Source organism: Dermochelys coriacea, chromosome 1, assembly GCF_009764565.3.
Source record: "Dermochelys coriacea isolate rDerCor1 chromosome 1, rDerCor1.pri.v4, whole genome shotgun sequence".
Classification (NCBI taxonomy): domain Eukaryota; kingdom Metazoa; phylum Chordata; order Testudines; family Dermochelyidae; genus Dermochelys; species Dermochelys coriacea.
The window spans coordinates 263,263,097-263,276,286 of NC_050068.2; the positions used below are offsets into that span (position 1 = coordinate 263,263,097).

Below are 13,190 nucleotides of genomic sequence, written 5' to 3' on the forward strand. Positions count from 1 at the left end.
ATCAGTAGTTGAAGATTAGACCAAAGCATAATATCTTGTGAAGGTGTGCACAGTGCTCCAGGTAGCTGTCCTACATATCTCTAGTAGATGTACATCTCTCAGAGATGCAACAGAGGTTCCTTGTGCTCTGGAGGAATGATCCCGTGCTCCTTTGAGGGAGGGATGTCAGCTAATTGGTAGCACAGGATAATACAACCAGAGATCCAATTTGAAAGTCTCTGCACAGAGGCAGGAGAGAGATCAAGAGATCTAGCTATGGTAACAAATAATTTAGGTGTCTTTCTAATAACTTGTATTCTTTGTAGATAAAAGGCCAGTGCCCTTCAGACATCCAGAGAATCTCTTCATCCAAGGCACATAGTTTTGTAAAAAATACTAGTAAGCTGATGGTTTGACTCATATGAAACTTGGAAACTACTTCAGGGATGAATTTTGGATGGGGGCACAGTGAGACTTTTCATTATGGAAGGTAGTACATTGTGGGTCCACCATGAGTGCTCTCAGCTTGCTGGCTCTTCTGGCTGATGCTATGGTGATCAGAAAGGCCATTTTCATAGACAGATGGGCCATATAGTTTGTGGCTAGAGGATCGAAGGAAGGTCTGGTGAGAGATGAAAGAACAAAATTGAGGTCCCACTGGGACGCAAAGTCCACCTATGGTTGAAAGGATCTAAGGATCCCCTTTAAAAATGTAGTTGTGACAGGATGAGTGAAGATTGTGCAGTTATCAACAGGAGGATGAAAAGCATTGATTTCTGCTAAATGAACCCAAAGAGAACTAAAAGAGAGGCTTAAGGGTAAATAGATATTCCAGGACAGCAGGGATCCCAGCAGATTCTGGAGATAGCTGGCCTTGCTGAGCCCAAGAGGAGAAATTCCTCCATTTAACTGAATAACATATTCTAGTAGAGTCTTTCCTGCTTTGGTTAAGGGTGGATTGCACCACTCTGGAACGTAAGTGCTCTACATCTGATGCCCATCCAAATACGGGGCTCTGAGCTGCAGTAGTTCCAGACTGGAGTGTCTGAAAGTGTCCTTGTGATGTGTTAGAAGGTCCAGAAATGGGCAGGTGTTAATAGGTGGTTGAGATGAAAGCTTCATTAGGTCTGTAATCCAGAACTGTCTCGGCCAGTGGGTGCAATAAGGATGATTTAAGCTCTGTCTTGATGGATTTCCCATCGATATTAATGGAATGGGAGGGAAGCCATACCTCAGGTGATTCATCATTTTCACCAATTTTGCCTCATCACTGTTTGATGAAGTCATTTATGACTCCTGATAATCTGAAAGATCTTTTTTGAACTTTCTTGTATTTTGGTATTGAAGAAGAAAGTGTTTCTGCTTCAGTCTCTCCTCTTTACATTAGCTGTACAATAACTCCTCTCAGTGTTTAGGCTGTGTTTTGTAGCTATCAGTTTCCATTTTGTGTTTGACTTATCCCCTTTTCCCTCCTACATCCCACTCTTTGTTCCTCCATTCCTCATATCCCTGCTCTTTCCCTCTCTACATCTCTCCACTTCCTTTGTTTTTTTTTTAATCTTAGAAATATTAAACACCAAACAGCAGCAAAGAAATGGTTACTCACCCTGTAGAGCAATTGTGGTTCTTCAAGATGTGTATCCCTATGGGTGTTCCACTCTAGGTGCACTTATGCCCTCTGCACCTTTGATTGGAGATTTCTCATAGCAGCGTCCATTCGGCCTGTGCATATGTGTTACTCAGTCTTATGCTCCATGATGCTGTTATATAGCATTGTGCGAGTGAACTGCCCTCAGTTCCTTCTCTACAGTGAAGCTCCATCAGAGAACTCAGAAGCAGAGGGTAAGAAGGGTGGATAGTGGAGCACCCATAGGGACACACATTTGAAAGAACCACAGTTTCTGCACAGGATGAATAATCATTTCTTCTTCTTCAAGTAGTGTCCCTATGGGTACTCCACTCTAGGTGACTACTGAGCGGTTTCCTCTAAGTGAGCTGTAGCTCACGAAAGCTTATGCTCTAATAAATTTGTTAGTCTCTAAGGTGCCACGGGTACTCCTTTTCTTTTTGCGAATACAGACTAACACGGCTGCTACTCTGAAACCTCTAAGGAGGAGTGGACTTCGGAGTTGAGTCCAGTATAAAAGAAAACATAACGAAGTCAACGCAGAATCAGAAGCAGAATTCTGAGTTATTGCATAATGCTCAGCAAACATATGTATAGAAGTACAAGTCACGGCTCTCCATATTTCAGTGATGGGAATATTTTTGAGAAAGGCTGCAGAGGTGGAAACAAACCTCAGAGTGAATTCATATGAACAAGGATGCTTGAATATTACAAGATTGGTAGCAAGAACAAATGCAGTCAGATATCCACTTGGAAAGTCTGTTTAGAGATTGCAGACTCATTTGATCTGTCTGCAATTGAGCCAAATAATTTGGGAGTCTTTCTTAAAGGCTTAGTCTTGTCAAGATAGAAGGCTCTCCTGACATCAAGTGTGTATAACACACCTCTTCTTTGCCTACACAAGGTTTAGGGTGGAAGATCAGAACGTGAATTGGTTGGTTAACATGGAACTTGGAAAATATTTTTGTAAAAACTTGTAATATGGTCGTAATGTCACCTTGTCCTTCAAAAATATTGTGAAAGGGAGATATGCCATAAGGTTCCCTATTTCCCCAACTCATCGAGCCGACGTGATGACTATGAGAAATGCTGTTTTTATCATTTCATACATGGAGTGTGTGAGCAGGAAGCCGTCTGGTCAAATGGTGATCTCGTAATGAATTTAAGAACCCGACTGAGGTCCTAAACTGGAGTTCTTGACTGGTGGAAAGAGATTTCCAAACCCCCTAAGAAACCTCATTGTCATTAGATGGGCAAATACAGAATAATCTTCCTTTGGAGAATGAAAAGCCATGATGGCTGTTAGGTAGACTAACAGATCTCAACAAGAGCCCTGAGTTCTAGGGTATAATCCAGTATATCTGGCAGCGATGAGGTTGTTGGTAGAATGTGTTTGAAGTCACACCAACACACATATTTTGTCCATTTTTGGAAGCAAGTGTAGCATGTAGACTGTTTTCTGCTGTGTAATAGCACTCTTTTTATTTCCTCTGAGCAGTTTATTTTTAATCCCGTGAACCATTGAGCAGCAATGCTTTGAGATGAAGAAGTCTGAGATTAGAGTGAAGGATCTTCCTGCCTTTCTGGGAGAGGAGATGAGGAATGACCTGGAAAGTGATTGGTGAGTAAACAGCCAGCTGTATCACGTAAGGAAACTACGCCTGTCTGGGCCAGATCAGTACTATTAGAATAACTTGGCCTTGTCATTTTTTATTTTGAGGAGAACTTTTGATATTAGAAAAGTTGGGGGAATGTGTATAATAGACCCGACAGCCACAGAAGGTGATAGGCATCCCCCAAGGATCGATGACCCAGCCCACCTCTGGAGCAGAACCAGATGCATTTTTTGTTTATTACTGTGGTGTAGAGCTCTATTTGAGGCATGCCCCATTGCTGGAATATGTGGTGCAGTATGATGGAAACTATTTCCAACTCGTGGTCTTGAAAAAGTGCTTATTGACTGTAACTGCAATCACATTCTGAACTCCTGGAAGGTAAGATGTTGTGATGACAATCTGATTGCGTATGCACCAATTCCAAGCTTGATAGCCTCAGCACAGAGAGAGGGGGATTTTGCCCCTCTTTGTTGTTTGATGTAGACCATGAATGACATGTTGTCCATCATGAATGACCTTTATGTGTTTGCCCCTGATTAGTCGTAGAAACTGGAAACAGGCATATCTGACAGCTCTGAGTTCCAGGAGGTTGATGTGCAGAGTGGTCTCTTGAGGCATCCACCTGCCCTGGGCTATGTGAGTGTCCAGATGTATTCCCCCCTCAGCAGAGGTGCATCCATTGTTACAATAACCATTGGTGAAGGGTAGGCAAAAGCTACTCCTGCACGAACATTGTGAGGATCTTTCCACCAACTGAGAGATTCCTTTATGAAGGTGGGTATGGAAAGTAGTGTACTTAGACTGCGTCTGTTTGGTAAACAGTCCTGAGCCACCCCTGAAGGCAACACATTTGGAATTTTGCATGATCTACAATGAAAATACCAGCTGCCATGTGCCTCAATGGCTGAAGACAGTTCTTGGCCAGAGTTTGAGGGCTGATTTGGCTGTGTTGGATATGGCCATGAATCTGTGCATTGGGAGGTACTGAACTGAGATGAGCTCTTGTGAATTCTAACTTTTGAACCGGGAGGGAGTGAAGGGTCAACATGGGATTTTGAATGTTTAATTGTAGGTCCAATTTGAAAGAGAGGTCTGTGGCGTCTAAAGTTGCCCGGACGTTATGTCCAGGGAGTGACCTTTCAGAAGCCAATCATCTAGATAACTGAACAACAGAATTCCTTTTCTGAGGGGATGTGCCGCTATCACTCACATAACCTTCCAAAAGATCCTTGGAGCAGGTGATAGACCAAAAGGGAGCACCCTGACCTGAAAATGATCCTGACAGACAGTAAAATGTAGCAATTGTTTGTGTGAGATGGGTGGATCACTATATGGAAATATACATCTCCTTGGTCTAGTGAGAATTATTGCTGCAAGTGTCACCATTTTGAATATTTGTGCCTTCACAAAGGTGTTGAGTATACTTAAATCTAGGATAGGTCTCCAACTGCCATTCTTTTTTGGAATCACAAAATGCCTGGAATAAAATCCCTTTCTTCTGTGCTGCATGGGACTGATTCTACAGTACCAAGAGTAGGAGAGAATATATTTCTTGTAGCAGGTTCTCATGAGAGGGGTCCCTGAAGAGGGACAGGGTAGGAGGGCTCACAGGCAGAAGAGAAGTAGAATGGATGGAGTACCCTGTGGAAATTATCTCCAAAACCCACTTGTCCATAGTGATGGACTCACAAGCCTGCCAGAAGTGATAAAGGCAGTTGCCAAAGGGAGGAAGGTGGGTGAATCGATGCAGCTAGTAAGGATGGGGATGGTAACTCAGGACCCCAACCAACCCGTCAAAATTGGTGCTTGGAGATGGAAGACTGTGAGGTCGAAGGTTGAGAAGTGGGTAGTTTTCTTCTCTGAAACCTCTGTCTCTTATGTTGAGGATCATATGATCTCAGGAAGCTCGAGAATTGGGTGGGACAGGATCTCTGCTCTGTCTGGGACTTACTAAACTTTCCCTTGTGGGCAGGTGTATAGACCCTGAGAGAACACAAAGTGGCCCTAGCGTCCTTTAACATGTGCAGAGATTTGTCTGTGCTGTCTATGAACAGTTTATTACTATCAAAAGGTAAATTTTTAACCGTATTTTGGACCTCCTTTGTAAATCCTGAGAGCTGGAGCCAGGAGTCCCTCCTCATAACTACTGCTGTAGAGACTGAATGGGCAGCAACATCAGCAGTGTTGAGAAAAGCCTGCAAAGATGTTCCAGTGAGAAGCTGTCCTTCTGCAATAATTGCCTGAAATTGCACTCTATGTTCAGCTGGTAGGTACTCAATAAAAGAGTTCAGCTAGGTATAACTTGTATGATTATATTGTCACCATTAATGCCTGTTTCTGAATTGTAAAGTAGCTGATAAATACAAATTTCTACCAAAGAGGTCAAGGCACTTATGGTCCTTGTGAGAGGGTGTAGAATTAGCATGAGTGTCCAAGATGTGCCTTCCATGTTTGTTACCTACATCGACCATCAAAGAGTTAGAAGAGGGATGAGAAAATAAAAATTCTGAGTCCTTAGATGGAACATAGTATTTCTTATCCACTCTCTTCCATGTGGGCAGAATTGTGGCTAGGGTGTGCCAGATAACAAGGCCCTGCTGGACCTTGTAAAGGTTAACAGGTAGGGTAATGCGGGCAGATTAAGCTGTATGGAAGATGTCAAGCTGCTTATGATGTGGTTCTTTAACCTCCTCAAGAGGGATCTGCAAGGAGTCTGCAATTCTCTTGACTAGTTCCTGAAACTGTTTAAAATGATCTACCAACAATGGAGAAGTTGACATAACTGCTTCATCCAGGGATGAAAAAGAGTTGTTGGCTAGTGGAGAGACATCTTCATCAGCTCTAGCTTTCTGTTCCACAAAGGTTTCTTCCTGAGGTTCCAGTCTCCTAGAGAGGGAAGGTGATGAAGGCGGTCTATCACTGTGACAGGTGGTGCTAGAGGCCCTAGAAAACTGCTGATGATAGGCTACACAAGGGTCAGTATGCCCAAAGAGATGGTGCATATGACATGGGTGGAAATAGCCATGGGTGTTCATACCAGCAAGATGGTGGTTGTGGCCATCTCTCACGAGTGGCACCAGTCTCTTCAGAGACCTCAGGAAAGGGGCCTCTAAAAGAATGGAGAGGAGAGCCCTGCACAGATATTTGGAAGACTGAGGCAAGATCTTCAGAATTCACCTCTTCCAAATCACTCTGTACTGGTGGAGCACTGGAAGAAGCGTAAGATGAAACCATCAAAACCAGGCAAATGTCCACAGATCTGGAAGTCTGTGGTACCAAGAATATGTCAGAGCAGAGCAGTGGTGAGTCAGGCGTCTTGAACACAGCAAGGTCTTGGGGAAAGTGAAGCTTCTGCGTACCAAGAGAGTTGTCAATACTGCATCCATGGCCTGCGCCGAAGCGATAGTGGCTGAGGAAGTTGACAGTACCATGAATCTCAACTGCTCCGAGAGGAGTCCAGACAGATCTCAAGTGGGCTTTTTTGATACAGAGAAGAAATAGAGCTCTTCTTGCTACCTCGGCTCCACTGACAGTACCAATGACCTCTCAGAGCCTATCTTTAGGTCTGACAGCAGCACCCTTGGTACTTGAGGAACAAGCAGTCTCATGGGAACCAGGTCGGAGAGCAATGAGTGCTGAAATGGATGAGTCATTGGAGACCATGACATCTTCAAGGTAGAATTCCTACCTGGAGAACTCAAAGGATGGTCTTTGGTAGTCATACAAGAGGAATCTTGGACCTTCCTCTTAAATACCCTTGAGAACTGAGGCTTGGATTCAGTGGACTTACTCAGAAACTGGCATACAGGGAGTGGGGGGTGGTCTCCTGGCCTGGGTCAAATGCTGGGTGCAGTGAGGTCTTCATCATAAGGGGTCGAAGTTTGATCTCCTTGTTTTTTCTGTCTCTAGATTTTAATGCCAGACAGAAGTTGCACTTTTAGGAAATATGATATTCCCCAAGGCACTCACCTGTATTGCCTCCCAGCATGACAGGCAATGTTTGAAACCCGGAGAACCGGGCAGACCCTTCCAGTAAAGTAAAACTCCGGGACAGAAGAAACTATCTATAAAAATATTTTTATAAAGGTTTTTTTAAAATTCCTATGGCTGTGATGCACTGTACCTCAAAGCAGCACCCTGTAACTTCTGTATTCATCATTTGTATATGGTTGTGATATTGCATACAAAGCATGCCTTGTAAGATATCATATGAAATGTCATGATCTGCTAAAACTCATTGTTTTGTGTGTGTGTGTGTGTGTGTATATATATATATATATATATATATATATATATATATATATAAAATTGAGTATGAAGTTATGAGATTTTGCTATATAGTTGTTACTGAAATATGTTGCGAGTCTGGGAGATGACCACAGCTGGCTCTCCAGTGGCAATAAGGGGGGGACCCACCCCCAAATGGGAGTTAAGCGACCATCATGAGCCATTGAACAGCAGGAGAATTGTAAACAAGACATTTGCAGTTCTGTAAGAGACAGTTGCGTAAGCACCACACAATGAAGGTTGCTCAACTCTGTGACTCAGCAAGACACACCAGGACATGTCTGGGCCAGTATCTTTCCTGGGACATGAATTGAGAGTATAAAATAAGGGCCAGTGGCATCATGAGACCATCTCTTTCCTCCCCCACCTACTCTGAAGGCAAGAAGAATGCTGGGAACACAAAGACTTTGAACAGGGGAGATTGGTCCAAGACTGAGAAGAAAATTCAGCCTGTAGGAACTGTAACCTGCCTGTGACATCCAGTGGGATGAGAAAAACTATTTGATTCAAATTTTGCTTAGTCTAAAAGGTTAGGATTTAGAATGAGTCTTTAAGGTAAAAAGAACAGGAATAGTTGTGGTACCTTAGAGACTAACAAATTTATTTGAGCATAAGCTTTTGTGGGCTATAGCCCACTTCATCAGATGCATGCAGTGGAAAATACAGTAGGATGATTTTATGTACACAGATAACATGAAACAATGGGTGTTACCATGCACACTATAACGAGTGATCAGTTAAGGTGAGCTATTACCAGCAGGAGAGAAAAAAAACCTTTTGTAGTGATAATCAAGATGGGTCATTTCCAGCAGTTGATAAGAAGGTGTGAGGAACAGTAGGGGGGAAAAATAAACACGGGGAAATAGTTTTACTTTGTGTACTGACACATCCACTCCCAGTCTTTATTCAAGCCTAATTTAATGGTGTCCAGTTTGCAGATTAATTCCAATTCAGCAGTCTCTCATTGGAGTCTGTTTTGAAGTTTTTTTGTTGTAATATTGCGACTTTTAGGTCTGTAATCAAGTGACCAGAGAGACTGAAGTGTTCTCGGACTGGTTTTTGAATGTTATAATTCTTGATGTCTGATTTGTGTCCATTTATTCTTTTACGTAGCAACTGTCCGGTTTGGCCAGTGTACATGGCAGAGGGGCTTTGCTGGCATGATGGCATATATCACATTGGTAGATGTGCAGGTGAATGAGTCTCTGATAGTGTGGCTAATGTGATTAGGCACTATGATGGTGTCCTCTGAATAGATATGTGGATACAGTTGGCAACAGGCTTTTTGCAAGGATAGGTTCCTGGGTTAGTGTTTCTGTTGTGTGGAAATCCTGGACGCCCCATCATCTCAGGCATTGGCACCCTGACGGCAGGATTGTCTGGCTACGTAGACTCCCTCCTCAGGCCCTATGCTACCAGCATCTAGCTATCTTAGAGACACCACTGACTTCCTGAGGAGACTATAATCGATCGGTGATCTTCCCACCCATCCTAGCCACTGTGGATGTAGAAGCCCTCTACACCAACATTCCACACAAAGATGACTAAAAGCCGTCAGGAACAGTATCCCCAATAATGTCACAGCAAACCTAGTGGCTAAACTTTGTGACTTTGTCCTCACCCATAACTATTTCACATTTGGGGACAATGTATACCTTGAAGTCAACGGCATTGCTATGGATACCCGCATGGCCCCACAGTATGCCAACATTTTTATGGCTGACTTAGAACAATGCTTCCTCAGCTCTCGTCCCCTAATGCCCCTTGTCTACTTGTGCTACATTGATGACATCTTCATCATCTGGACCCATGGAAAAGAAGCCCTTGAGGAATTCCACCATGATTTCAACAATTTCCATCCCACCATCAACCTCAGCCTGGACCAGTCCACACAAGAGATCCACTTCCTGGACACTATAGTGCTAATAGGCAATGGTCACATAAATACCACCCTATACCGGAAACCTGCTGACCGCTATACTTACCTACATGCATCCAGCTTTCATCCAGACCACACCACACGATCCATTGTCTACAGCCAAGCTCTACGATATAACCGCATTTGCTCCAACCCCTAAGACAGAGACGAACACCTACAAGATCTCTATCAAGAATTCTTACAACTACGATACCCACCTGCTGATGTGAAGAAAAAGAGTGACAGAGCCAGAAGAGTATCCAGAAGTCACCTACTACAGGACAGGCCCAACAAAGAAAATAACAGAACACCACAAGCCGTCACCTACAGCCCCCAACTAAAACCTCTCTAGCGCATCATCAAGGATCTACAACCTATCCTGAAGGACGACCCATCACTCTCACAGATCTTGGGAGACAGGCCAGTCCTTGCTTACAGACAGCCCCCCAACCTGAAGCAAATACTCACCAGCAGCCACACACCACAGAACAAAAACACTAATCCAGGAACCTATCCTTGCAACAAAGCCTGTTGCCAACTGTGTCCACATATCTATTCAGGGGACACCATCATAGGGCCTAATCACATCAGCCACACTATCAGAGGCTCGTTCACCTGCACATCTACCAATGTGATATATGCCATCATGTGCCAGCAATGCCCCTCTGCCATGTACATTGGCCAAACTAGACAGTCGTTACGTAAAAGAATAAATGGACACAAATCAGACATCAAGAATTATAACATTCAAAAACCAGTCCGAGAACACTTCAATCTCTCTGGTCACTCGATTACAGACCTAAAAGTCACAATATTACAACAAAAAAAACATCAAAAACAGACTCCAATGAGAGATTGCTGAATTGGAATTAATTTGCAAACTGGACACCATTAAATTAGGCTTGAATAAAGACTGGGAGTGGATGTGTCAGTACACAAAGTAAAACTATTTCCCCATGTTTATTTTCCCCCCCTACCGTTCCTCACACGTTCTTATCAACTGCTGGAAATGGCCCATCTTGATTATCACTTCAAAAGGTTTTTTTTCCTCTCCTGCTGGTAATAGCTCACCTTAACTGATCACTCTCGTTATAGTGTGCATGGTAACACCCATTGTTTCATATTCTCTGTGTATATAAAATCGTCCTACTGTATTTTCCACTGCATGCATCTGATAAAGTGGGCTGTAGCGCATGAAAGCTTATGCTCAAATAAATTTGTTAGTCTCTAAGGTGCCACAAGTACTCCTGTTCTTTTTGCGGACACAGACTTGCTGCTATTCTGAAACCTGTTTAAGGTAACTATCTCTGACCTTTAGGCCTACCACTTATAATCACTTAAAATCTGTCTTTCTGTAGTTAAACTTATTTTAATGTTTTATCTTTATTAGGGAGTTTTTCTAAAGTGCTTGGGGCATCTGCTCCGATTACAAAAGCTGATTCATGTCTACTATCCCTTGACAAAGTGGCGAAATGATGAGCTTGCATTGTTCAAGAAAAAGTCTCGAGCAGTGTAAGATGGTACATTTCTGGGGTGCAAAGCTGGGGGTCTCCCTTTATATCATTCATGAGTGGCTTAGACAGCATTCATGCAGTTTAGCTGAGTGTGTCTCTGTATGCTGGTGGCTGAGCAATAACAGCACCTGGAGGGGTTTGCTGCTTGTCACTGACAAAGCATTGTGAGAGACAGCCCAGGCTGGAGAGTTATGGGGGCACAGCAATCCCACAGTTCTAGGTTGTGTCCCGGTGATCCCGTCACAGTAGCTAAACTGAACTACTACTAAGAACAACTAGAATAAACTAACTAAGGGGACACAGTTGAGGTACAGCTCAATGCTGACAACTGCAAAGGCTCTGTCTTAGGCTGAGGCGATTGAGAAGGAATTGAGGGCATGCCTGTGCAGTGCAATACAATGACAGCAAACTGTTCCCAGAGAGTAATTATCAGTGGTTCACAGTCAAGCTGGAAGGGCATATCAAGGTGGGTCCCGCAAGGATCAGTCCTAGGTCCAGTTCTGTTCAATATCGTCATCAGTTATTTAGATAATGGCATAGAGAGTACAATTATAAAGTTTGTGGACAATACCAAGCTAGGAGCACTGCAAGTGCTTTGAAGGATAGCATTAAAATTCAAAACAATCTGGACAAACAGGAGAAGTGGTCTGAAGTAAATAGGATGAAATTCAATAAGGACAAATGCAAAGTACTCCACTTAGGAAGGATCAATCAACTACACACATATGATATGAAAAATGACTGCCTAGGAAGGAGTACTGCTGAAAGGAATCTGGGGGTCATAGTGGATCATAAACTAAATATGAGTCAACAATGTACCGCTGTTGCAAAAAAAGCAAACATCATTCTAGGATGTATTAGCAGGAGTGTTGTAAGCAAGACATGAGAAGTAATTCTTCTACTTTACTCCTCACTCATAAGGCCTCAGCTGGAGTATTGCATCCAGTTCTAGGTGCTACATTGCAGGAAAGATGAGGACAAATTGGAGAAAGTCCAGAAGAGAGCAACAAAAATGATTAAAGGGCTAGAAAACTTAATCTATGTAGAAAGATTGAAAAAATTGGGTTTGTTTAGTCTGGAGAAGAGAAGACTGAGGGGAGACATGATATAGTTTTCAAGTACATAAAAGGTTGTTACAAGGAAGAGGGAGAAAAATTGTTCTTGTTAACCTCTGAGGATAGGACAAGAAGCAATGGAGTTAAATTGCAGCAAGGGAGGTTTAGGTTGGACATTAGGAAAAATTTCCTGTCAGGATAGTTAAGCACTGGAATAAATTGCCTAAAGAGGCTGTGGCATCTCCATCATTGGAGATTTAGAAAAACACCTGTCAGGGATGGTCTAGATAATGACTTGATTGTAGGGTGTAGACTAGAAGATCTCTCAAGGTCTTTTTCAATCCTACGATTTTATGATTGTTGTCTACCAGCCTGCAGTGCCTTTAAATTTTTTGCTGGGGAAGATTCACCCAACATGTTACATGATTTGCAATGGATCTAGAGGCTATCAGGCTTTCCTGCTGGTTAAACATCAGTGATTAGAATAATTAGCTGTATTTAACATCTGTCACAAAGCCACCACATTGATTTTTCTGTAGCTTTAACCAAGGCTCACAGCAGCCATTCCAATCTGTTTCCAAGTTAATTAAACTGGAAAGGAAAATAAAAATGCCTCTTACAAATGGAATGTTTTATGCAACTGCCTTTAATGACAGCATTTATGATCCATTATGTGGTCTCTTTTTGCAACATGGTGACCCTACCCTTATTCATATCACGGTTTGAGGACCTTATTCCCATCACTACCATGGTGGGCTCCTTAAAATGGAATCTTTCCTTTTTTTCATATAAAACAAGTGGCCTACAGCCTATCAAATCATGCCAGACATCACATTGGTGGAAGTGGAAGTGATACAGGTGGAAGTTCTTGTTTGAAGACTTGGCCATGCTGGAGAAACACCTTTGTCTCTGCTGCAGTGAGATGATAAAAGGTAACTGAAGTTCCTGAGCTCCAGCAGAGAGGCCTAGTGATTTCCCCAGAGTTAGGCGCCTATTCCTTAGAAGCTGGGGAGAATTCAGAATCTCTTCTAAGTAAGAAAAAAAACACACTTACAAATATAAGGGTTACCCAGCCACCCTCATTTCAGGATCTAACATCAAAGGTCAGTACATAGGCCATTGGGCCAGTCTGCTTTAACAGGGTTCATCTTCATCTGACCATGAAATGCTGATTTGGCAGTCAGTCAATCACAC

At 42.9% G+C, this 13,190-nt stretch overlaps 1 long non-coding RNA gene across 1 annotated transcript; it reads right to left on the minus strand.

Annotated features, from left to right (window-relative positions):
- Positions 1-1,360: 1,360 nt before the first annotated feature.
- LOC122457464 lies at positions 1,361-2,194 on the minus strand. The gene is made up of 2 exons (XR_006276987.1): positions 2,084-2,194; positions 1,361-1,963 (listed from the first exon to the last, which is right to left on the minus strand). It is a non-coding gene; the product is annotated as an uncharacterized LOC122457464 (long non-coding RNA).
- Positions 2,195-13,190: the final 10,996 nt, after the last annotated feature.